Source organism: Microcebus murinus, chromosome 12 (genome assembly GCF_040939455.1).
Source record: "Microcebus murinus isolate Inina chromosome 12, M.murinus_Inina_mat1.0, whole genome shotgun sequence".
Taxonomy (NCBI): Eukaryota; Metazoa; Chordata; class Mammalia; order Primates; family Cheirogaleidae; genus Microcebus; species Microcebus murinus.
In genome coordinates, this window is record NC_134115.1 from 17,287,315 (window position 1) to 17,314,833 (window position 27,519).

A 27,519-nucleotide genomic window follows, 5' to 3' on the forward strand; every position below is an offset into this window, starting at 1 on the left:
AAAAAAGAGAGAGTTCTTTTTCTCAGATAAGAAAAAATCCAGAGGTAGGGACTGCTGGTATGGACTCATAGCTAGCTGAGGCCAGGGTCTGCATCCATGCATCTCTCAACCTGTACTTGGGGCTGCTTTAGCTCCACACACTCAAGGCAGGGAGCATGTAGAAAAGAGAAGAATGGCTCCAGAAACATCTGCCCCTTTTGTTAGGAAAACAAAAACATTCCCAGAAATGCTCAACAGTCCTTCATTCATGTCTCATTGTCCAGAATTCTTACATGGTCACCCCTAGCTACAACAAAGGCTGAGGAAACTAATATTTAGCCAGGCATTTTGCCATTAAGTTCAAAATTGGGATTCTGTTGGCAAGGAAGAAGAGGGAATGGATCACATCTGCCACAGGTGCACGAGGGGATCTTATAGCATCCGATAAAACGGATTCATTAGGTAATACTCTCTCGAACACTTTGAGAATAAAATGAGCTGTGTAACGTCTAAGGAGTTTTAGCTGCCAATTAAAGTGCATCTTTTGCCTTCTCCTCCTTTCTGAATTTATTCCCTCTGTACTTGGAACTCCCATTTTTCCTATAATCAAAATTTAGGGATTATCATATGTGAGTTAATGTGGCCACACTGTCATGAAAGACAATCACTGCTAGGTTGCTGTGGTACTGCTGCAGGTGTGTGTAAAGGTATCAGGAAGGAAAATCTAAAATGCTTACTTACAGTCTCCCATTGTTTTGCTCCACAATCTCCACACCTACTCCGTCTCTGCAATGTACACAATCAAAAGAGTGCAGGTGCTCAGTCTGATTGAATCGAGCCCGCTTCCCTCCCGACTACAGCAGTTCTCATTCCGGGGAGTCATACGGTGGATGTGATGGAAGGGCCCTCTCCCTAATTATGGAGATTTGTCGTTGGTGTTGGAGGTTATTTTTCGTGTTATTTACACTATTCTGTCTGGCAGCAATATTTCTGTCTTCCAGTGACAATTCCATTGCTCTTGACTGGCGCAGATCAGCAGTTTGTGATGGCTCTGAAAAGCTGGTGTGCAGCACATCACCGGCCGACATATGAATGTCGCCGATGAGAAGTGCATGTGATGTAACACGGTTAGATGGTGCTAAGATAAAGGACCATCTTGAAGCCCATGAATAACCAAGAAGTAGTGAGGTGACAACTATCAATTATTTATTGCCCTTGTCCAGTATATTATTAACAGCTCCAGGAAAGCATGCAGTCTTCCTTTCCCGTTCTCTCTCCCTCGTGTTAATGCTCAGCTCAGCTTATGGGAGGTTATATCCTAAGGGAGACATTTTGCTTTCAGCCACCATTAGACAATCCGGAGAAAAAAGTGAAATGACCTCAAGGCAGACTACATTCAACTTTTTTGGCTAGCAGAAAAGAGACGTCGTCCCTCTCTGCTCTCCACAGGTGATTCCTCTTAGCACCTTCACATGTAGAGCTGCCTCTTTATTCTTGTCCCTCGAGTCGGGGTGGATTGATGATTTAACAGCAGTTCATACTTTGAGGGGAAGAAGTGATGTTTCATGATTACATCTCGTACTTATACTTGGAGTCAGGATCTCACTTCCTGGGGAGATGGTTATAGGATTTTTATACTGATTTCACTGCTGAGTCAGGAAGAGACTATTTGATACCATTTTATATTAAACATAGAGAAGTTATAAACAGGTACTAGTTAGGTTGCTTTCAGCTGCCAGTAACAGGCAATCTGTCTCGAAATTATATTGAGCAATAAGCAAAACTATCTCACCTATCCCCATACTCAGACACGTTATCAAGTATGCGGGGGCTTTTCACCTCTCTGCCTTGTCATTTACCTTGTCAATTCCCCTCAGGGTTCTCAGATCAAATAAGGTTTTATTCTTCTTGTACCTGTCCAGCAAACAAAAGAGAACCTCTTCTCAACCAAAGAGAAAAAGGACCTGCCTTCAGGCTGACTAAGCCCACTTGGGTCAAGTGTTCATCACTAATAGTAAATGTAATTATTAAACTGAATACTCGGCAGCAGTTATGAAAGCTGAATCCAACTGGAAGAACAAAAACAAAATGCACAATTCAAGATTTGAAACTTAGTGTTCCTGGATTCTTAGTGCAAGTTCTATACAACATATTTTTTAATCATAATAATGTTAATAACAATAATGAGACATAGAGGTAACAAAGCATTTCATATTTTCATTATAACTGAACTAATTCATTCATTCATGCTCTAGTCTATTTTAATTATAAAAAGAATAATAATAATAACAACAGCAACATAATGCACATACCATGTGCCAAGTTATATGCTAAATGCCTTACATGTATTTATTTTTTGTTGATACCTACATCAACCACATCAGGTAGATATTATTCTTATCTTTCTGTTACAGATAAACATACTCAAGTTAGGGAGCTTTAGTAATTTCTTTGCCAAAGATCATACAGACATCAGTTGTACAGATGAAATAAAAACCTTATCAATTTGTCTTCAAAACTCAAGCCTTGGCCAGGCACAGTGGCTCACGCCTGTAATTCTCGCACACTGGGAGGCCCAGGCGGGCGGATTGCTCGAGGTCAGGAGTTCGAACCCAGCCTGAGCAAGAGCGAGACCCTGTCTCTACCATAAATAGAAAGAAATTAATTGACCAACTAATATATAGAGAAAAAATTAGCTGGGTATGGTGGCACATGCCTGTAGTCCCAGCTACTTGGGAGGCTGAGGCAGAAGGATTGCTTGAGCCCAGGAGTTTGAGGTTGCTGGGAGCTAGGCTGATGCTACGGCACTCACTCTAGCCTGGGCAACAAAGCGAGACTCTGTCTCATAAAAAAAAAAAAAAAAAACTCATTAAAAAAAAAAACAATTTTACTTTGCTTCCTGATTTCTAGTATTTTTAAAGAAACTACTGTGGGTCCAAACCACACTAAGTTTGTTGATAATTATAAAGGATATATAATTTCTAACTTTTCTTGCTTGCAAGACATGATTAACACATGGAAATAATTTTTAAAACAGCACTAAGCAGAGTATAATACAATACCAAACAATGATTACCTTAGCTGTAGGAGTTCAAAAAAGGATGAGATCAAAGTGGTCTGATGTAATCAGGACAAGTATTGAGGACAAAGTTTTGCACTGCAAGCATAATTTCCCTAAAAAATTAGTAGGTAACATCTAGGAAATAACATAGAACATCTATCTGACCTTGGGTTTGGCAATAACTTTTTAGATACAACATGAAAAATATAAAAGAAGAGCTATTAAATTGAACTTCATTAAAATTAAAATCTTCTGCTCTGCAAACAATACTGCTCACAGAATGAAAAGACAAGACAAGTACAGACTGTAAAAAAAATATTTGCAAAAGACACATGTATCTGATAAAGGACTTGTATCCAAAATATACAAAGAACTCTTAAAACTCAAGAATAAAAACAAAACAACCCAATTAAAAATGGGCAAAAGATCTGAACAGACACCCCACCAAAAAGATACACAGATGGCAAACAAACATATGAAAAGATGCTCAACATAATCTGTCATTTGAGAATTGCAAATTAAATGACTAAAACCAAAACATTGACAATACTAAATGCTAGTGAGGATAGGGAACAATATGAACTCTCATTTATTGCTAGTGGGAATGCAAAATGGTACAGCCACTTTGGAAGATAGTTTGACAGTTTCTTACAAAGCTAAACATCAGCTTACCCTAAGATCCAGAAATCACACCCATAAGTATTTACCCACATTAATTGAAAACTTATGTCCATACAAAAACCTGCACATAAATGTTTATATCAGGTTTATTCATAATGAACAACATTTGGAAGCAACTAATATGTCCTTCAATAGATGAATGGAGGCCGGGCGCGGTGGCTCACGCCTGTAATCCTAGCACTCTGGGAGGCCAAAGCAGGAGGATCGCTCGAGGTCAGGAGTTCCAGACCAGTCTGAGCAAGAGTGAGACCTCATCTCCACTAAAAATAGAAAGAAATTAATTGGCCAACTATAAATATAGAAAAAATTAGCCAGGCATGGTGGCACATGCCTGTAGTCCTAGCTACTTGGGAGGCTGAGACAGAAGGATTGCTTGAGCCCGGGAGTTTGAGGTTGCTGTGAGCTAGGCTGACGCCACGGCACTCTAGCCTGGGCAACAAAGCGAGACTCTGTCTGTCTATAAATAAATAAATAAATAAATAAATGGATAAACAAACTATCATATACCCAAACAATGGAATCTTATTCAATGATAAAAAGAAATGAACTATCAAGCCATGAAAAGCCAAGAAGGAATCCTAAATGCATATTGCTAAGTGAAAGAAGCCAGTCTGAAAAGGCTACACACTGTATAATTCCAACTATATGACATTCTGGAAAAGGCAAAACTATAGAGAGTGACAGGTTTTATGTAATCAAGACAAGTTTCGAGTGATGTATTAAAAAAAGATTGGTGGTTTCTGAAGGTTTGGAGGCAAGGAGGAGAGATGAATAGGTGGAGCATAGGGCATTTTTAAAACAGTGAAACTATTTTGTATGATAGTGTAATGGGGAACACATGATACTACCCATTTCTCAAAACCCATAGAATGTACAACACAAAGAATGAGCCCTAATGTAAACTATAGACTTCAGTTGATAATGCATCCATATTGGCTCGACAATTGTAACAAAAGCATCTGGCTATGAAAAGATGTTCATAATAGGAGAAATTAACGTTAAGATGTTAATACTAGGAGGGTGTAGGTAGGAAGAGGTATACAGCATCTCTATACTTTATGGCCAACTTTTCTGCAAACCTAAAAATGCTCTAAAAAATGAAGTTTATTTAAAAAAGCTGTTAGAAAAGTTCTGTGTTCAGTCTTACCAAATTTGTCTTTAAGCCACCACATCCATTCCCAGGCAGCATCTAAAATGTGGGATGAGTTAGGAGATCCACGAATACGCAGGGCCCACAGCGTTAGTTTCTTGCACATGTTCCACCCTGCTCATAGTTCTGCCAGATGCTGACCATACTTTTTGTTTCTCCCTTTTTTTTTACCCTCACTTTATCTTTCTGTTAGCTTTATTTTTCTGGGTTTTTAAATATTTTATAGGGTTAAGTGTGCATACACACATTAACCTCAATAAATAAAAATATACACCTATATATGTGAACACTAGCATTCAATATATTCAACATGAATCTACTAATATCCATTGCAAACTAAATAACAACAGTAATAGCAAACACAATATGCCTGGTACTCTTCTAAGCATTCACATAGGCACAATAAATTTAATCCTGATGACAACATTGACATCAAATCAAACAAAACTCCATACCAAACTTTAAAGATGCTAACCATTAAATTTTCAATATTAATAAAATAGTCATAGATTGAAGGCCACATTTAAAGTATGCGTTTTCTCACTGTAATCATACCCCTTAAATTTATACAAATATAAAAACTATTAAGAAAAAAATAAAAGAATAAATGATGTATTCTCTGCTGTTTTGATTTATGTTGACTCTTGATTATTAAACAGCACTTTAGCCTAATATTGACATTAGCCTGGTATAGAATACTACACATACATAGTGCCAAGCAAATTACAGTTGCCTAAGACCCAGAGCTTGATAGAAGTCAGACTGAGTCAAAGAGATGTGAAGTAACATTCAATAGAAAATTTCAACAAAATATAAATACGATGCATTACAAAATCAGAATTCTTTTTCTCATAGACTACCATCAGATGCATATTTGTGATGATGGCTGTAACCATGAAGAAGAGCTGGGGAAATAAATGTTCATGGCCAGGTAAGGTTGCATTATTACTATATTACTCTATCTATTAATATTGGTCTTTCTACTTATCTATCTATCTGTGTGTTACCTATTATACCAAACTGTTCTATATACCATACCATATATTTAATATTATATATTGAAGTATTAAATTATTATATTATACTATGTGCATGTAAAATTATTTCTCCCATATGTGAAATATCTCCATTTGGAACTAAGAACACAGAAAATAATGAAGATCTAGGTGTGCAAACACCTGTATGCATGTTCATGTGTCACCTTCTGTACCAGCTCCCCCATCTTTTAGTATAGAGTCTAGTGAGAACACTTACTAGTATCTACCGACTTCCATTACTCACTGATGAGTTTGTGACATCAGAAACTCTTCAAATTGGCAAGCAAGGGGAGAGAGGGGTAGGGGTGGGGGGAGGATTGATTCTCTCATGAACTACCTTACTGTGTTAATCCATAATATTTAACACATACACACACACACACACATAAACACCCCCAGAAAGGATTAGTTCCCATTGTTTTTCTCCAAATACTCCACAGCTTATCTTGGTAGTATCTTTTTTTAAAATTTTTATTTATTTATTTATTTTTAATTACATAATTGTATATCTGCTGGCTATCCATTTCTTTTTTTTTTTTAATTTTTATTTTTTTATTTCGGCATATTATGGGGGTACAGATTTTAAGGTTTCAATAAATGCCCTTTCCCTGCCTCCCCCCACAAGTCTGAGTTTCCAGCATGACCATCCCCCAGATGGTGCACAGCTCACTCATTACGTATGTATACACCCGCCCCCCTCCCCCCTCTGCCCAATACTCTATTACTGTAGTACCTATGTGTCCACTTAGGTGCTGCTCAGTCTTGGTAGTATCTTTATACATATCCTTCATTCCTAGAAAAAAGACCATTATTTCAGGACTTGGTTGGGAATACTCTCTTACCCATCCTAGCTTTTTATTCCCCAAAAGACACTTCAATTTTACTTCTGGAACTCAGTTAACAGTTTAAAAAGTACCCCATTAAAATCATGTGGCTTTATAGTGTACAGACAGAAAAAAAAGGGCAATTATCTAATTCAGAGTGAGCAAATCTTTTCTGTAAAAGTCCAGAGAGTAAATATTTTAAGCTTTGTGGGCCATACGATTTCTGTAGCAATTATTCAGCTTGCCACTGTGGCACAAAAGCACCGTAGACAACTTTGTCTTAGTTTGTTTTGGGTTGCTATAAAGGAATACCTGAGGCTGAGTAATTTATAAAGAAAAGAGGTTTATTTGGCAGCTGGAAAGTTAAGATTAGGCATCTACATCTCAGGAGGGCCTCAGGCTGCCTCCACTCCTGGCAGAAGGCAGGAAGGGACCCAGCCCCTGCAGAGATCACACATGGTGCCAGGAAATAAGAGACAACATGGGAGGTGCAGGCTCTTTTGAGAACTCACTCACCCAGCAGGGGCATTAATCTATTCTTGAGAGATCTATCCTCATGACCCAAACACCTCCCATTAGGCCCCATCTCCAACACGGGATCAAATTTCAACATGAGGTTTAGAGGGGACAAACATCCAAAGCACAGCCAATGTATAAAACAAAAATTGGCATGGCTGTGTTTCAATAAAATTTTATTTACAGAAGCAGGTGGCAAGCCAGAGTTGTCCCACAGGTCACAGTTTGCCCAAGATCTGACCTAATATTTATTTCCTAAAAGATTATGGTCAATTTTACTCCTTTCTATATGATTCTAGAGAATCGTTATTCTCTATAGCCATTCCCTGTATAGTCCTCCCTCACAATGACTCTGCTGAGTGAACGAGATATCAGCAATGTGGTGCAAGGAGAAGCTAGAGAAAAGCTGTGCAGCGGGGTGTACTTTCTCTACTTGCTGAGAACTCTTCTGCCACTACATGGAAAGATTGGGCTAAAAGCTCCAAGAAGATGAGAGAGCACGAACGGAACAGCCTGAGCTGCCCCAGCCATGGCTCAAATGCAAAACTGAGCCTAGGACAACAAGTGGTGGTGCAGAGCCAAGCCATCCCAGCTGAGCCTAGCCCTGACTGCCAACCAACAGAATCATGAGTGAAGAAATGGTGGTTGTTTCAAGCCATTATATTTTGGGCTGAACTGGTGAGCCATCATAAGTAAATGATATAGTAGTAATCTAGGAGTCCAAAAATCCCAAACACTGATTCTCAAACACATTTGCTCTGTTGGTGTAAACAAAGCAAGAAATGAATGAGCTGTATAAAGGACTTGTGAATTTGTGGCTACCTTAACAGTTAGTTCAGATGATTCTAAATTTCTAGATTGTCCTAAACAGCAACTGGGCTATTCTAGTATTTCTGGGAGAGCAGAGTCTCTATATCCTTTAAAAAAGAGATATACCAGGACTCTCCAAGAAATAGAGAAGTTCAAAGACAGTGAAATTTCAAAAAGGATTTTGGAAGAAGTGGATAGACGAAGACCAGACAAATTAAAGAACTATGGGAGGTAATGGGAGCTAAGGAGGCTGCATAACTACACCTGGAAACCAGAACTAGTGTCCTGTCTGGAGTGGAGAATGACTCTTATGTGAAAACAGTTTCCCTGTTACGGGAAAAGTGAATTTCCATTTAACACATTGATTGCCACACTAGGAAAAAAAAATTTTTTCCTTGGAGCCACAGTGTTTTATTGTGAAAACAGAATAAAAACTTTGAAAACAAAATGATCCTTTCTAATTTAATGAGAAAGTTGTTATTTTTTATTGTTGTGCATGAGTTATATGCAATTAAATTGTCAATATTTGTTATAACAATAAGAACATGAACAAGTAAGATTTTCATGAACCAAAGGCAGAGTTTTGCTACAACATGGCAGGGTGAGTTAACTGCACACCACGCAGCTCCAAAGGTAAAGGTAAAGAGACGTGTGAGTTACATATGCTTCACGAGGCCCCAGGCTCAAAACTAGCATGAGTTAAATACAACTCACATGGCAGTTAATGTTTTAAGGTGCCAAAACACTCTGAAAGGACCGGATCCAGATTCCCCAGGCCTCTTGCCACACAAACCTAGATTCTTAAACCATGGGCAACCCTGTGTGAGAGAGATGATTAGGTATAATGAAACAAAGATGCAAAACATGCTCTTTGAACCACTAAGACATCCACCCTAGCTCATATATTTGCTAATTGTGCTACTTACCTTGGACAAGATATAGGCATATGAATAATAACTTAATGGTTTACTGTGAGGATTAAATTAATTCACTTATGCGTATAATCCTCACAGGATATCTGACATTTAGGAAACCCTCAACAAATTCTCATTTTTCTTTATCTTCTTTTTTTTTCTTTTTTTCATACTGTCTCTGGCTTAAAACAGTCACACTCTGTCTCCAGTCAAGCCAATTAATTTCCTTGTGCCTCAGCTTCCTTTTCTATAAAATGTATTGAATCTTTTAGCAAATCTTTAAGGTTACTTCTGTCTATAAATCCATGCAGGATAAAAGGTACCACAAGTGCTCATAATGACTCTTATTTGCATAAATATGTATGCAAGGTATAAACATACTCATTATTGGAATTCTATTATAATGTGTTAACTGCTCTTTTAAATTTTAGCAATTGTTAATTGGACAGAAACCTGCAAACCACTTTTGGGGGTGATGAAGTCTTTTGAACACACTCTCACTGAGCTTCTATGTAGCCTCTTGACTATTTCTTAGGCCTTCCTCTTACCCTCGCCCCCCTCCTCAAGGTGCTCTGCCTGCTAATAAATTCTCTCTGGAGAAGAAAGTTAAGCACTATTAGCCTCGCCACCATTTTAGTTGGGGGCAATTGAGCTGAATATTTGCCCCAGTTCCTAAAAATGATGTCAGAGACAGATTTAGCACACAGGAGTCCCCCAGTCCCCAAGCCTATGCTCACTGCACACCTCCCAGTCAAAGCCAGGATTGTTTCTGGTGCCAAATTATGCACAGAAGTGCTTTCATTTTTTATTATTTAAAGATTTCAGGGATGTGAGGAATGATTAAATAGGAGTTCTAAGAGATATAAAAGGATATGGAAAAGACTCAGGGGACTTCAGTCAAAAATATATGCTGTCATTATTCAAGTTTCTATTATTGGCATAGAGAAAACTACATGGCTAAAATTGGGAATAATAATACTGCAGAACTGAAGTAATACTATTGGGCAACCAAAAGGAATGTATAAATTGAGGACCACTGCCACAGGACGACATGCATTTCCGACTATTTGTGAATACTTGTACCCTCATAATGAAGCAATTCACTTAGCCAGGTATTGAGCGTATAAATTAATTCCTGTCCACTTTCTTAATTACTTCATGGATTTCAGATTGTGTGAAAAAAAACAGTATCTGTTAGGCAGAGGATTGATTTTGGCCAATCTCACATTTATAGACTGAGACTTCCTCCAAGGTCTGTGCCTACACAGAAGCAGAGAAAACCTAAGGTACTGGAAAGAATTAGAAATGCAAATCTCTCTGACAAATTCTTTGTTTTTTCCTTTTTTTTTTTTTAACTGAGGTAAGTGGAAATTATTCTTTCTAGAAGCATTAGCTCATCTACAGAAAGCCACAGCCATAAAGGACTTGGTTAAATCTTGAAGTTTCTGAAAGCAGCACCCTATAGCCAAGGTTAGGTTTCAGATTTTCTGGAAAAGTTTCTAACCAATTGCAAATTGAGAAGCTAAACCAAATATGTTTAAGCCTTGCTATTCAAAGTGTGAGAGAGAACCATGAGTATCAATATTCCCTAAGAGCTTTCAGAAATGCCAAATCTCAAACCCCACCCAGGACCTACTAAATCAGTAAGTGCATTTGAATAAGAACACCAGGGGTTGGTATGCCCATTAAAGTTTTAGAAGCACTATCTTAAAGACTTTCAGGGTCAAGCCTACACTGTCTTTCAGAAAGACATACCTCAAAGATGTTTTTGGGTGGATAAGGGGGAGGAATAGGTGTTATTGTGTGAGATATGTGAAAAAAATCACAAATTACAGCCATGGAAGGGAATAGATTTTGATGTTATCTCTGTATCACTATATATACATCTACATAGATAGATAGATAGATAGATAGATAGATAGATAGATAATAGATAGATAGATAATAGATATAAAATTCATCTATAAAACAACATGGTTCTCTTCCCTTCCCTCTCCTTCCCTTCCCTTCCCTTTTCCTGAGTCTTACATGCTATCACTCTAAAAGGCTTTATGGAAGAGCTATGGCTTTTCTGCTTCAAGTGCTCCTTTTACTTACAACCTTTTTATGATAGCAGAACTCATCCTCTTTGCTTTCACTCATTTCATTTTATGTGGTAGAAGAGGAATTAACCCCATCTTGAGATAAATAAAGGTAATGTGACAACATTAGATGACCTGCTGAATCTAGCCATGCCTGAAATACTTTGTGCTTTATGGTTATGTACAATGATTGATTTTCCTTTTTTGCTTAAGCTACTTTGAATTGAGTTTCTGTAAATCACAAATGAAAAAAATCCTGAAAAGTTCAGTAACCTATCAATTTTATTTTTCTGATGCCTCTACTTACTGACAGCTAGGATCACCAGGCATTTGATGAAAAGCAATATCAAAGCAAGATTTTTTTAAAAATAAGAGACTTCTAAAACTTTTCAAGTATTTAGAGTAATAAAAGGAAATGTGTCTATAAAACAATAATGACATTCTATGTAAAACAGAAAAACAAAAATACTGAGAGGTAAAGCTCTTGTAAATTAAAAATATGCCAACCAAAATAAATATGTGAATGTTATAATTACTGGAAGACAAAACAGAGAAAAATATCTCAGATAACAAAAAATAAATAAATGGGACATGATCAAATTTAAAAGCTTCTGCACAGTCAAAGAAACTATCAAGAGAGCAAACAGACAACCACAGAATGGGAGAAAATTTTCGAAAGCTATATATCCGATAAAGGGCTTATAACTAGAATCTATTTAGAACTCAGGAAAATCAGCAAGGAAAAATCAAACAACCAGATCAAAAAGTGGGCAAAGGACATGAACAGAAATTTTTCAAAAGAAGACAGAATAAAAGCCAACAAACATATAAAAACATGCTCAACATCTCTAATCATCAGGGAAATGCAAATCAAAACCACAATGAGATATCACTTATCTCCAGTAAGAATGGCCTTTATCAAAAAGTCCCCAAATAATAAATGTTGGCGTGGATGTAGAGAGCTAAGAACACTCCTACACTGCTGGTGGGACTGCAAACTAGTGAAACCTCTGTGTAAAGCAATATGGAGATACCTTAAAGCAATACAAGTAGATCTACCATTTGATCCAGCAATTCCACTACTGGGCATCTACCCAAAAGATCAAATGACACTCTACAAAAAAGAAACCTGCACTCGAATGTTTATAGCAGCACAATTCACAATTGCAAAGTTGTGGAAACAACCCAAGTGCCCATCGATACATGAGTGGATTAATAAAATGGGGTATATGTATACCATGGAGTACTATTCAGCTATAAGAAACAATGGTGATATAACACCTCTTGTATTTTCATGGATAGAGCTGGAACCTATTCTACTAAGTGAAGTATCCCAAGAATGGAAAAACAAGCACCACATGTACTCACCAGCAAATTGGTATTAATGGATCAACACCTAAGTGTACATATGGGAATAACATTTATCGGTTGTCGGGCAGGTGGGAGTGGGGAGGAGGGGATGGGTATATACATAAATAACAAGTGAGATGTGCAACGTTTGGGGGATGGTCACGCTTGAAGCTCTGACTAGAGGTGGGAGGGGGAGCATGGGCAATATACATAACCTTAACATTCGTACCCCCATAATATGCTGAAAGAAAAAAAAAATAGGTAGACCTAGTGCTAGGCACAGCTGCTCATGTCTGTAATCCTAGCATTTTGGGAGGCTGAGACAAGAGTTCAAGACCAGCCTAAGCAACACAGGAAACATTACAATCAACACATTTTGCCAATGAGAAATAAGTTTGGTTATTCCTGTCGTGTAAAAATCCATGCTTCAGGCTTCCAGGAACTCTTGGAAAGCATTTTCTGCATCCTGCTGGTTGCGGGAGTGTTTTTCCTGCAAAAAGTTGTTGAGATGCTTGAAGAAGTAGTAGTCACTTGGTGAGAGGTCAGAGGAATATGGCAGATGAGGCAAAACTTTGTAGCCCAATTCGTTCAACTTTTGAGTGTTGGTTGTGCAACATGTGTTGTCATGGAAAAGAATTGGGCCCTTTCTGTTGACCAGTGCTGGCTGCAGGTGTGGCAGTTTTGGTGCATCTCATTAATTTGCTGATCATACTTCTCAGATGGAATGGTTTCGCTAGGATTCAGAAAGCTGTAGTGGATCAGACCAGCAGCAGACCACCAAACATTGACCATGACTTTTTTGGGTGCAAATTTGGCTTTGAAAAGTGCTTTGGAGCTTCTTCTCAGTCCAACCACTGACTTGGTCATCACTGGTGGTCGTATACAGTCCACTTTTCATAACATGTCACAATCCAATCAGAAAATGGTTCATTGTTGTTACGTACAATAAGAGAAGATGACACTTCCAAATGATGAATTTTTTTTATTTTTAGTCAGCTAGTGAGGTATCCACTTACTGAGCTTTTTCACCTTTTCAATTTGCTTCAAATACTGGATGACCATAGAATGGTCAATGTTGAAGTTCTTCGGCAATTTCTCATGTATTTGGAAGAGGATTAGCTTTGATGATTGCTCTTAATTGGTCATTGTCAGCTTCCAATGACTGGCCACTGGGCTCCTCATCTTCAAGGCTCTCCTCTCCTTCACAAAGCCTCTTGAACCACTACTGCAGTGTACATTCATTAGCAGTAATAAGTCATTAGCAAAAAAAATAAAGAAATGTGCATCAAAATGGTGTATAACATAATCACATTTACTTAAGACTGTATCCCAATGTCAAACAGCAAATTTCAGCAATGTCAAAACCGCAATTACTTTTGCACCAACCTAATAATATAAGAGAACTTCCCAGAACTGAAGGCTGTGAATTTCAAATCATTCCAATCCACTGGAAGCCAAGAATGATGAATGGAAAAAGTATCAAGGAACATCATCCTGAAATTTCAGAACATTGTAGACAAAGAAAGTATTATAAAAGGTTTCATATAGAAAAAGGACTTGAGGCCAGATTTGAATACAGCTTAGTAACAATAGAATCTAGAAGATGATGAAACTGTATTTTCAAAATTCTAAGGGAAATCTACTTTTGAACCAGAATTCTCTACCCAGCCATATTACCAATCAACATCTTCAGACATCCAAGTAATAATACAAAGATAAGGATAATTTCAATGTACCTTTTCCTAGAAAGAGCCTGAAGGATATGCTACAGAAAATGGGAAAGTTATCTACATGGAATCTAGGAAACAGAGTAGGAAACAGGAGGGTGGTAAAAGAATGTCCCAGAATGACAGCTGTCATTCTGACAAGAGAAAGTGAAAGACTAAATTGGAAGGATGTCAAAGGAGGGTTCCTATATATATATTATTTGATGCTTTGGCATGTAGAAATATTGTTAGCATTATAACAGAACTGTTGGAGTATTTGGAGGAAAAAAAACAATAGATTCATAGAGAACTAAATAAATAAATACTTTTTTAACTATATAAAAAATGTACCCTAAAATAAAATAAATTATATTTCTTAATTCTGCAATGTACAATATTTACAAGGTAATAATATTATAAATACTAACAATTAATTTAACCAAAAATTGTGATAGAACTGTAATAGGAAAATCGAAGCAGGAAAAGTAGAAGAATGATAAGACATAAATGCTATACTATTATATCAAAAAGTTAATGTATAGTACACAAATGTTGGTAATTCAGGAAATAGTGGTACATATTTATTATTTCAAAATATCTATGTGAGTAAAAGAAGAAAGTCACTGAGGAAATAGGGAGGGATGGAAATAAGTACTGCTTTGAAAATATTTGCTTTAAAAAATAAGTGCTATTACTCTAGTACAAACCATAAATTATAAAATATATTCGAAAAGATAGTCATCCTGGGGAAGATGAATAGAAGGAGAAACTCCTTTTGGAAGCAGCAAGGCAGGGGGAAATGTTATCTGAGATTAGGAATGGGGAGAGAACTATTTTAAGCAGTGTGGTCTCTGCGTAGGTCCACGACGGAATCCTGAAAGGTACATCCTGTTCAGGAGGAGGGTGACCCACCTAGATATTGTGCCAGTGGAGGAAGCTACCTGCTTGGTACAAAAGCAAAGAGCCACTGGATTTCTAGGAGAGTCAGCAGACTTGAGCAATGAGGATTTCAGAAAGGATGAAAACGAAAGGCAATGTATGTGACCAAACTCAACGTTTACTATCTATAACCTCCATACAGGATGGAGAAATGGAAGTGATGGCAGAGTTTCTTTAATGACAGAAGCTGTAAATAGAAATGTGACAGTGGTCAAAGCTGAGAATTCAAAGGAACTGGACAAGAAAGAAAGGTAAGAACAACAGAGGAACCAAGAGATTATATTGCTGCTCGAAAATTGTGAAGATCTACATTACAGGCAACATTCCAGGTAAGTCAGTATCAAGTCTGATGAATTAAATCCCAAAGCTGCCCTTTACTGTGTGACCCTGATCAATTCGAGTTACCCTTTAAGTCTCAGTTTCCACATCTGTAAGAGGAGGATAATATCTACTTTATAGTGTCGATACGAACACAACACTGAAATGATTTCAAATGATGAGAGCACCTAGGAAATCATAAATTTCCATGGCAAAAGTTCCAACATGAAAGGGAAATCTTCCCCAAGAGAATCCTAGAAAAGGAAAGTTCAGAGAGGTGACAGCAGAGAGGTCAAGTAGCAGCTCACAATTTTGCTATTGGTCTTCTCTGAGAAGAAAATGTCAAGGCCATCATCATCTTGAACATCCCAAGTTTAATCCATTTTGATTTGATTCTGAAACCGGAGATTGACAAGAATAATGCCCTTTCACCATATCTAGAAACTAAAGAAAATATCCCCTTAAGATTCAAAAATCTTTCCAATGGCACAATAATTTAAGCAAAGGTGAGTATTTACATAATGAAAAAATCTAGAAACAAAATAGTAGAAATAGGATTTTAGAGTAAATAGCAAATATACATCAGAAAAGCCTTTACATGATTTGTGGCAAGGGCTTCTTTTTCCCATTATGAATTTTATCTTGATTTGCAACAAGTTGGTATTCCTCACTCTGACTTTCATTGCTCTGGCTCTGTATTTGAAACTTCTGATTTTCTGCTTTATTAGTTCCTTCATTGCATGTACTAGAGTGGTTTAGAATGTGAGGATAATAGGAAATAAATATTTAACATGATAATATAATACAACTAACTACTGCCATCTAATTTCCCACAGTGTAAAAGAGGTTAGGAACAGTAATACTGCATTTGATGGATATTTCTACCTAGTTTTAATGAGAAAGGCCATTAAAACTGTTTTAGCCTTTCAGACAATTATCAGGGAAAAAAAACATAAAGGATCATAAATTGAATGTATTTTAGGAAATTTTTCAAAGAGAAAACTCTAAATTTTCCTCTTGTTTTTTTTTTTTTTTTTTTGATCAATCCTTTAAGCCTCATTGAATATCTCCCCTCCCCTCCAACACTTAGATCATTTTATGATCCTGCAGCTTTGCACTGGTAAAATCAGGTTAAAATCAAGTGAGCAGGATCTACGCAATTACCTAGCACTGTCATTTGGTGAAAAAAATAAATCAAAATGATAGGATGAAAGAAACTACATGCAACAGTTTAAATGGGTATTTAAGTTTCATTTACAGCCACTTTTTTCTTTCCTTGGAGAATTTAGTTTTTATTCTCACAAGAGAAAAAGCTTGACATTATCTCAGTGGATTTGTAGGCTGCAATGAATGGCCTACATTTAGGGAAACTGGCATTTGTTGTCTTGAATTTCTCATGAAACAACAGAGATACCTTTCTCAAAATCACCCATTAGAGCTACCCCTGTTTATTTGTTCAGTCTAGGGTTTCAAATTCATTTTCAGTCTGAAATTCTAGACTAATACTTCCCTTAGTTTTACATTTAAAAATGAAATTCAACTAACATTAGTTTTTATTGTTTTTATTTTTTATTTTTTTAATTTATTTTTTTATTTCAAGATATTGTGAAAAAATCAGCAAGAAAAAAATCAAACAACCCCATCAATAAATGGGCAATGTAAATGAACAGAAATATCTCAAAAGAAGACAGAAGAATGGCCAACAAACATATTAAAAAATGCTCAACATCTCTAATCAAATCAAATCTAATCAAATCAAAACCACAATGAGATATCACCTAACCCCAGTGAGATTAGCCTCTATCAAAAAATCCCAGAACAACAAATGCTGATAAGGATGCAGAGAGACAGGAACACTCTAACATTAGTTTTTAAAAACTGAATGACAACTAACAATAAATAGATCCTACACTACTTCTCAAATTGCATGAAACCTAAGATTTCGAAATATCTAATAAATACAATTAAGACATACATCTAAGGACATCCTATATATCAAATTTACCATTAAAACTATCTACCCTATGACGATTAAGTAATGTGTGATTTGCATAACATTGAATCTGAGTAATAAATTTTGGTGGGTTTTTTTTTTTTCTTTTAAAGAGGACTCTGCAATGCATCAAAAATAATCATCCAAGTTCTCACCACAAACATAACTGCTTTTTGGTAGAAGGGTAAACAGATATTCTTTTCAAATAGGCAGTTGAGTGGGCAGACCGTGACTCTGAGTTCCATTGCTGATGCTCCATGTGCTCTCTCCAGAACCTTATTTACTGGTTACCTAGGGGTTCTGTTGATTGGCTGTTGAGAAAAACTCATAATTCTCTAAGTTAATTCTCAAAATAAAGCCAGAAGCAAATATGCTTCATCAGTTTGTAATGTGAAAAACTGTTAACAAAATGCTGATCAAAATTTGAACACCTTAAAATAAAGTTTTGTGTGATTTTCCACCTGCCTTGCTGTGCTTTCAGTAAGAAAATCCTAAAACTGTTCAGGGCAAAAATTACCTGGGAAAGACATGCATTGAGCAAACTTTCAATCATTCTTTATGCAACACCCCTTGAACAAAGAGATTTCAGAAATGCTATGACTGTCATTAGTTTTATCCAAAAAAAACCCCTCAACCACATAACCACATAGGCAGTGCCCTCAATGTGTCTTCTGATGACACACTGACAGGACACACCTGGAGTGCGGGGGACAGCAAGGCACTCTGCCACTCCAAAAGAACATCACCAGTGCCCCATGTCATCACAGTCAGTTACACTGAGAACTGTTCACACACAGACTGAAATCCAGAATTTGATACAGACAGATACAGGCTGGTGGTTTCAAGCTATGCCACCAGCAGGTTGTATCCTTAGAGTACTTTCGTTTTGGTTATTATTGCTGAAATATAATTCATACACCATAAATTTCACCCTGTTAAAATACACAACTCTGTGGGTTTTAGTATATTATAAGGTTGTGCAATTATCATTAATATCTATTTCCAGAATATTTTCATAACCCAAAGGAAACCCCATAAGCTTTAGCAGTCTTTACTCATTCCTCCCGGCCCACAGCCCCTGGAAACCACTAATCTACTTTCTGTCTCTCTGACTTTGTATAGCCTGAACATGGCATGTAAAAGGAATCGTATAATATATGGTCTTTTATGTCTGGCTTTTTTCACTTAGCATAATGTTTTGAAGGTTCATCCATGTTATAGCATGTATCAGTACTTCATTTCTTTTTGTGATTGACCAATATTCCATTGTGTAGATAAACCACACTTTGGCCATTCTTCAGTTGATGGACAATTGAAAATTCTTTGTACTTAATGCCTATTATGAATAATACTGCCATGAACATTCATGTACAAGTTTTTTGTATATACATAGGTTTTCAATTGGGTATATACCTAGGAGTGGAATTACTGGATCATATGGAAAATCTATGTTCAACTTCTTAATACACTGCCAAACCATTTTTCAAAGCAGCTGTACCATTTTACATTCCCTATAGAAGGATACCACTGTTTTCACAAACTTGCCAATATCTATTATTGCCCATCTACAGGATTATATCCATCCTATTGGGTATGAAGTGGTATTTCATTGCAGTTAGATTTGCATTTCCCTGATGACAAATAATGTTGAGTATCTTCATATACTTATCAGCCACTATATATCTTATTTATAATAATGTCTATTCACTTCAAATGTTTTGCCTATTTATTTTTTATAACTGCTTTATTGAGATATATTTCATATACCATAAAATTCACTCATTGTAGTATATTCACAGGATTGCCCACATCAATTTTGGAATATTATCATCATCCCCAAAAGACACCCACCCATTAGCAGTTACTTTCAATTTCCCCCAAATACCAAGCCCTAGCAGGCACCAACATATTTTTTTTGTCGCTATCGATTTTCCTATTCTGGACACCTAATATAAATGTGACTGGCTTCTGTCACTTGGCATAAAGTTTACAAGATTCACCCGTGCTGTGGCATTTATTAGTACTAAATTTCTTTTCATGGCAGAGAAATATTCCATTATGGGTATACCACACTATCCATTCTGCAGTTGATGGGCAATTGAGTTGTTCACATTTTTTGGCTATTATGAATAATTCTGCTATGAACATTTGTGTACAAGTTTTTGTATATACATATGTTTTCAATTAATTTAGGTAAACACCTAAAAGTATAATTGCTAGGTCATATACTAACTTCATGTTTAACATTTTTGTGAATTGACGTATTATTTTCTATACCAGGTACACTATTTTTCATTACCATCAGCAACATATAAGGACTTCAATTTTTCCACATTCTTTGCAACATTGGTTATTATCTATCTTTTTTATTATAGTCACACTATAAGTATTAAATGATATTACTCCATGATTTTAATTTTCATTTCCTTGATGATAAATGATGTTGTATATCTTTTCATGTGACTATTGGCCATTTATATATCTTCGCTGAAGAAATATCTACTAAGATATACTGACCATTTTTCACTAGAGTATCTATCTTTTCACTGTTGCAACAATGATATCTCCCATTCTTTAGATTTTCTGTTCACTCTGCTGATTATTTCTTTTGCTATGCAAAAGCATTTTAGTTTAATTTAGTCCCATTACCTATTTTTATTTGTGTTGCATTTGCTTTTGAGGTCTTAGGCATGAATTCTTTGCTTAGGCCAATGTCCAGAAAAGTTTTCTCTAGATTTTCTTCTAGAATTTTTATAGGTTCAGATTTACCTTTAAGACTTTAATCTATCTTAAGTTAATTTTGTGTATATTGTGACAGATAGGGGTCCAGTTTCATTCTTCTGCATATGGCTATCCAATTTTTCCTGCACCATTTATCGAATAGGGTACTCTTTCCCAGTACAATCTTTTGTCAACTTTGTCAGTTGGCTGTTAAGTATATGCTTTATTTCTGGGTCCTCTATTCTGTTCCCTTGACCCATATGTCCATTTTTATGCTGGTACCATGGTGTTGGGTTACTGTAGCCTTGTAGTATAAATGAAGTCAGTTAATATGATGCCTCCACCTTTGTTCTTTTTGCTTATTATTGTTTTGGCTACTTGGGCTGTTTTTTGGTTCCATATGAATTTTAGGATTTTATCTACTGTTGTGAAAAATGACATTGATATTTTGATAAGAATTGGATTGAATATACAGATTGCTTTGGGCAGGATGGTTATTTTAACAATATTGATTCTTCCAATCCACGAGCATGGGATATTTGTTTGTGTTGTCTATAACTTCTTTCATCAGTGTTTTATACGTTTGCTTGTAGAGATCTTTCATCTCCTTTGTTAAATGTATTCCTGGTTGTATTTTTAGTAGCTACTATAAATGGGATTGTCTTCTTGATTTGGTTTTCAGCATGATCATTATTGTTATATAGAAATGCTACTGGTTTTTGTACATTGATATTGTATCCTGAAACTTTAGTGGATTCATTTTTTAAATCTAGGGGTCTTTTGGCAGAGTCTTCAGGGTTTTCTAGATAGAAGAGCATATCATCATCAAACAGAGGTAACTTGACTTCCTCTGTCCCAATTTGGACACCTTTTATTTCTTTCTCATACATGATTGCTCTGCCTATGACTTCTAGTACTGTTGAATAGAAGTGGTGGAAGTGGGCATCCTCATCTTGTTTCAGTTCTTAGAGGGAATGCTTTCAATTTTTCCCCATTCAATATGATGTTGGCTGTGGGTTTGTCATATAAGTCCTCTTTAATTTTGAGGTATGTTCCTTCTATGCCTAGTTTGCTGAGGGTTTTTATCATGAAGTGATGTTTAATTTTATTGAATGCTTTTTCTGCATCTATTAAGATCATCATATGGGTTTTATTCAGATTGTTATTGCTAGTATATAAAAATACAGCTGGAGTGATATCACCAATATGATAGAGTAGGAGATACCAGACTTCATTCACACACACACACACACACACACACACACACACACACACACACATACACATGTATACAATATAGGCAGCTATCCACAAACCAAAGTAACCCTGAGAGTGCTCATGGGCCCATCAAAAAATCTGTAGCCAAATAGTGGAGCAGAAAAATCAAAGAATATCCATACAGAAAGTATTGCTGGTGAGACTGGCATACCTGACATCCTATGAGATGGTTAGGAACAAAAAAGAAAGGTTTAGGCTAAAGGTAGCAGCCATAAAGCAGTAATCACCAAGGTTCCCAGTAGCCTGCTCCACAGAAGATACCAGCTCTTTTCCCACTGCCAATAGCTATTACCACCAAGAAACCTCGGAGAGAGAGATGTGGCTACACCTCCACCCCCAAGAAGCAACAGAAGTTGTGACACTTTGGGAATAGAACTGTCATCTCTCCCAACCCAGCAAGTGGCCTAACACCAACAAGTGTTGCTGCCACACAAGTGCCCACACTGTATAACCAGGCTCTATTGCTGCACTGTATCTGTCTACATTTCAGATATCAGAGGAATTGCCATAGTGAGCTAGTTCACACTCCAGGTCCTGAAGCCAAGGTACCTCTGAGCATGTCCAGGCTCCAGGCACCAGCTCAGCCACCAGACAGAGCTAGTTCCCCACTATGATCCTGGAACCACTATAAACCTGCACACACTTTTGCTCCTGTTATTAGCTCCCTGGCTGCTTCACAAACACTTGCAACCCATATCTGTTACCAACATGTCAGGGGGGTTCCTGCACACTACGGATCAGTGACATTACTGTTCTGTACCACAAAGCTGTAGTCTCTCCATGTATGCCTGTGTTTCAAGCCTCAGCTCTGTGGGCTGCCCCATGGGTACCATTCATCAGACATTGGTGCCCACAGCTGGACCCACTGCCAAAACCCACTGTTTATTCCCACAACTTCCACAATGGGAGAAAAAGAGATTAGGAATACCTTATTAGCAATTGCCACCATAGACTACAAAAACCCTCATCACCACTGCAGACATCCACAGTGTTGGCTGATAAGGATTCCTACAACCTCATTAACACATCCTGGGCTGACAGAACTACATATAGACTACATATATATGCCCTATCTGGCACCAGAACTGGTGTGCCATATCCAGCCAGTGCCCTCATATCCACTTATAGGGAAAGGTCTTTCCATACTGAACTAGCATGTAAAGCCTGGAAGAGGTAAGTGCTCCACCAAAAATGTGAAAGTCAATGTAAGGCAACAAGAAACATGAAAAACCAAGAAGACATATCACCATCAAAAGAACAGAATAATTTCCCACTAGCTAACCCTCCAAAATGGAGATATATGAACTGCCTGAAAAAGTTTAAAATCATTGTTTTAGGGTTCAGAAAAACATCAAAAAATACAGAGAAACAATTCAACGAAATCAGGAAAATGATACATAGAACAAGTAAAAAATTTAAACGAGATTGAAATTATTTAAGAAGAAAGCAAATTCGGGAGTTGAAAAATGCAGTGAATGAAATGAAAAATGCAATAGACAGCATCAACCAAATACCTGATCAAGCAGAAAAAAACCTGTGAAGTCAAAGATAGTTTTTTTGAAAACATATATTCAGAGGAGAAAAAAGAATGAAAAAAACTGAGGAAAGCTTATGGGATTTATGGGACACCATCAAAATAGCAAAAAAAAAAAATGCTGAGGGAGGTCATCATCAACAGAACTGTCTTACAAGAAATGCTAATGGGAGTCCTTCAATCTGAAAAAAAAAGGATGCTAATTAGTAACATGAAAACACATAAAGGATAAAATTCACTGGTAAAAGTAAGTACACAGCCAAATTCAGAAAATTGTAATATTGTAATGGTAGTATATAAATCACTTATATCTTTACTATAAAAGTTAAATGACAAAATTATTAAAAATAATAGCCACAATAATTTGTTAAAAGATGCACAATATAAAAACATGTAAATTATGACTTTAAAAAATTTCAAATGCAAGCTTTTCCTTGAGAAAGGATTCTTAAAGGAAGTGACTCTTAAACAAAGACTGAAAAGATGAAAACAAGTTAGCCAGATGGATAAGTTGAGAGAGAAGAGAGTAGGAAAGAACATTTTGGGATAAGAGAACCTTAAACAAAGAAAAAGGCTTTTCTGCCTTTGGATCATTTTGATTACTTGATTATAAAAATAAAAAGTTTTAGTGTGATTCCCCATAATGAGGACATGAAAATTGAGTCTGGCAGAATATTCATTCAATGCCAGAAATGTTATTAAAAGGCAAAAATTTTGGAGTTAATGATGGTCAAGTACAGTCATATCCCAAGGTCAATCCCCATTCAACTCTATCATGGGTAATTATGGTAGAACTAGTCTAGCTCTGTAAAAGACTCCAGTTGATTAGAGTTCTGCAGAGTTATAAAATGGATAAAATTTCTCTATGCACTTAAAAAAAGAGAGAAAATTAAAATTACTTTAGTATTTTAATGATATGTATTATAATAGTTATAATTGCTATTATTGTTAATAATATTGCAACAGTTACTAGTCTGATGTGTTTGCCATGTGACAGCAATGTGTGAAACACTCTACAAATGTCCATATGAAATGGGTACTATTTTTATCCCCATTTCACAGATTACGAAACTGAAGTCATAAGGAATTTGTTCAAGGTCATATATTAGAAAGGAAAGATGGAATTTGAATACAGGTATGATTCCAAAACCTGGGCTTTAATATTAAATCATTTTCAATTACAACTAGATGCCATTTGGTAAAAGAACATTGTTTTTCTCATTCCAGTTCTCTGTCCCTGGAACTAGAGAGCTATTTATATGTTTGTGGCAGAGACTTTGCATTTCTAGCCAAATTAATTGTTAGTTCATGATATTTTACACACTCATTCTGATCCTAGGTTATAACATCACCTTACAAAACTGACTTAAATGATGTCTCCACCTGAGGTAATCTAAATTTCTCCTCCCACTTCCTATTGGTTTAAGTGGATTATATTCTTCCAATATGTTCTTAGGTCTACTGCTATATTAATATGGATGGCATTATAAATAATTAACCTGCTCTCATGTTTTGGTGCTTTATATTACTTTTGACATTTTAAAAGCCTAGTTAAATCCCAAAGAAAATATTTGGCATAAGTGAGTGTATAACACTTACAGAATATACAAATAAATAGATTAAGAGTTAGGATTTTAAGTTTATGGTTCTCAGCTCCATGTCCCACCTCTTCCTGATCAAAAAGAAAAAAAAGAAAAAAGAAAAGAAAAGGAAAGACCAGGTTTCTTGGCTTTTTGCTAACTAAGGGCATTTGTACATCAGAATTTTTATGTATACAATTAGTCAAATATCCAATTTAGGCTGATATTTCAGCATCTGTTAGGAAGAAGAAAAAGATGGAAGGAAAACTAGGTTTAAATGAAAATAATGCCTATAGGATTTAAAAATTTATCAGGAATTTGGCAAAGTTCAACTTACACTGAAATCTTAAAATAAGAATGTTCAGGGGACATGTGAAGCCTTTAAATGAATTTTAATTTAACCTCTTTAGATATTAATGGCTTTTGTTGGCAACAGTGTTTTCTAAATGTCAGAGAATATGGGTTTTTATAAGCACTAGTACTAGGGAAAAAACACATTAAATTTGGCTCTTAAGGTGAGCTTGCATGAGAACAAATGGGAAGCTTAAGGTCACAAATCGTGTTTAGATAAACGACACAGCACAGTGACTAATCTAGCCTTCATATGTATTAGAAGACAATGTCACCAACTGCACACACTTGGTGAGTGTAAACGGACCATGCTTAGCATCTCAATTCTCTCAGCATTTATTAATTTTAAAAGGTAATATAAGAATTCAGCTTATTCGTGCCATTTTTCCTCATTATGTCACATTATTATTATACATTATTGTTAACATGATAAATATTGCATTTTAGCATTTTCATTAGAAATAGCCTGTAAAGGCTGATGCAACCAAAGTGTCTCATGTGCAAAAAATGGAGGTAATGGAAAGAAGGGAGAAGATAATGGTGGGTACAAAAAATGCTTTCATAGGTAACAGAATTAAGAAAAACGCATACATGGAGTGGTTTAGTAATTTCCATTCAATCATGGAGTTCTAACAAAGATAGACGATAGCTGTGGTCCTGGCGTGTGGGTGGGATTAGGTGGGAGGACTTCCCAGGGCCCACGTGGGTCTACTGATATACAATGAGCTAAGAAGCTTTCTGAGATAATTACTTGACTGCAAAGTATGGTTGCAACACAGACCTGTATAGATGTGTTTCATGTGTACGTATGAAACTCAGATGTGTATGTACATGTGTCTGATCGACTGCAGGAAACCTGAAGAAAACCAAATTTTAGTCAAGTATGATGAGGCTCCTGAGAGACAACTCATGTTGAGGGCATAAAAATCACAGTGCACCAAAGTAGCCTCGTGTTACAAGAGGTTACTAGATTCAAAAGCAGTGTTTCAGCTTTCCTGGAAATCCATTCTGTTGTGCCCAAACCCTGGTGGCCTATGGGTGACCAGAGGAGAAGCTTGTTATAGTCATGATGAAATGAAATGAAAACACCATTTTATTAAATTTGTTACACTTTTAGACCCAAGCATAACCCAGAGAGAGGTGGCCTTTTCTCACTCAGTTCAGGGGACAGCCATGTTGTCACAAGGGTCTAGAGTAGCACTCTTCAATAGAACATTCTGTAGTGATGGAAATGTTCTATTCTGTGCTGTCTAATATGGTTGCCACTAGACACATGCGGCTAATGAAAACTTGAAATATGACTAGTGTGAGTGAGGAATGATATTTAAACTTAAATAGTCTGTGTGACTATTAGATAGCACAGACCAAAAGCATCCCTGGCCAGTGGCCAAGTAAGACCTGTAAAGTATCACTGTCAATGAAGAAGCAGCAACTCAGCTGCTCAGTGGTGAAGACTATGGGGCCTTGGAATCAACTGTCTCATTTGTATCTTGGTTCTATGCCTTATTAACAAGGTAAAACTTACCTTGAGAAACATATGGGACTTCTGGCTTCTGCTTGGGATGTAGGAAACTGAAAAGAACATGCTTCCACCTAAGGGAAAAATGCAAGTTCCCCACCACACAGGGAGGCATACTGTGTTAACTGGGAATGCTCAGAACTGTTACAAAATAGATGAAGGAAACACCAAAGATAACTACAAGGCTCAAGAGATATATATGCCTCACCACTTCTTGCAGTGACCATCTTAAACCATCCCTAATCACTTTAACTGTCCTTTAGTACCCTTTAGCTAATTATAGTACTAAAATTCTTGCCAAATAGAGAATTATAATAATTAACATAAGATGGGTTGTATGAAGGCACATGATGACTGTACTGTGCATGCTTAACCTGTTTTATATGTGAACATACAATGATGCAATCAAAGAGTTCTGCAACACTCACAGGAAAGGGATTTAAGGCAGCACAATAGGTAGGCTGTGTGGATTTGAGTACACCGTGTAAGTAACCTCTAACAAACCCATTTATAATAATTCATCAAGCTGAACTTGTCTGAGTTATTCTTTGGTTTCTCAGCTGCATCTCAGTTTAGAGGGTGTTTTTTCTCTACACCATCCTGGGATTTTCCCCAAACACCACCTTTACTAAAACAAAACAAACAAACAAACAAAACACTGGGCAACCTGAAAATTCAATACTTTTCTTGAACTTCAGGATAAACTAACTGGAAATTTAAGGAAAGATAGGTGTTTTCAACGAGAGTCAGGACACTAGCAGTTGCTTACCTAAGAGAGATGCAACCAGACACTAGGAAGAATTCAACAAAATCTTTTATTGAATTAGTAAAGCCAATTGTGGGCCCATGAGAAAATATACACCCCCTGAAGGATTGCAGATATAAGGGTATTTTATGCCCACTTATAGGCTTTTTTATACAGATTTCATAAAAAGATTGCAGAAAGTCTAGAGAAGACTTCCTCATGGTGCAGACTTGTGGAGGGGAACAGCAGTTACCTACATTCTTTTCCTCAGTCCTCAATACAACCAAAACCTTAAATTACTAGGGGAAGAGCAATAAACACTATCACCCTTAGGACCCTGGTAAAAACCTATTTTACTGGATGAAACACACACACACACACACACACACACACACACAAATAGCCTTTACCTATAGGACATGGACAGGAATA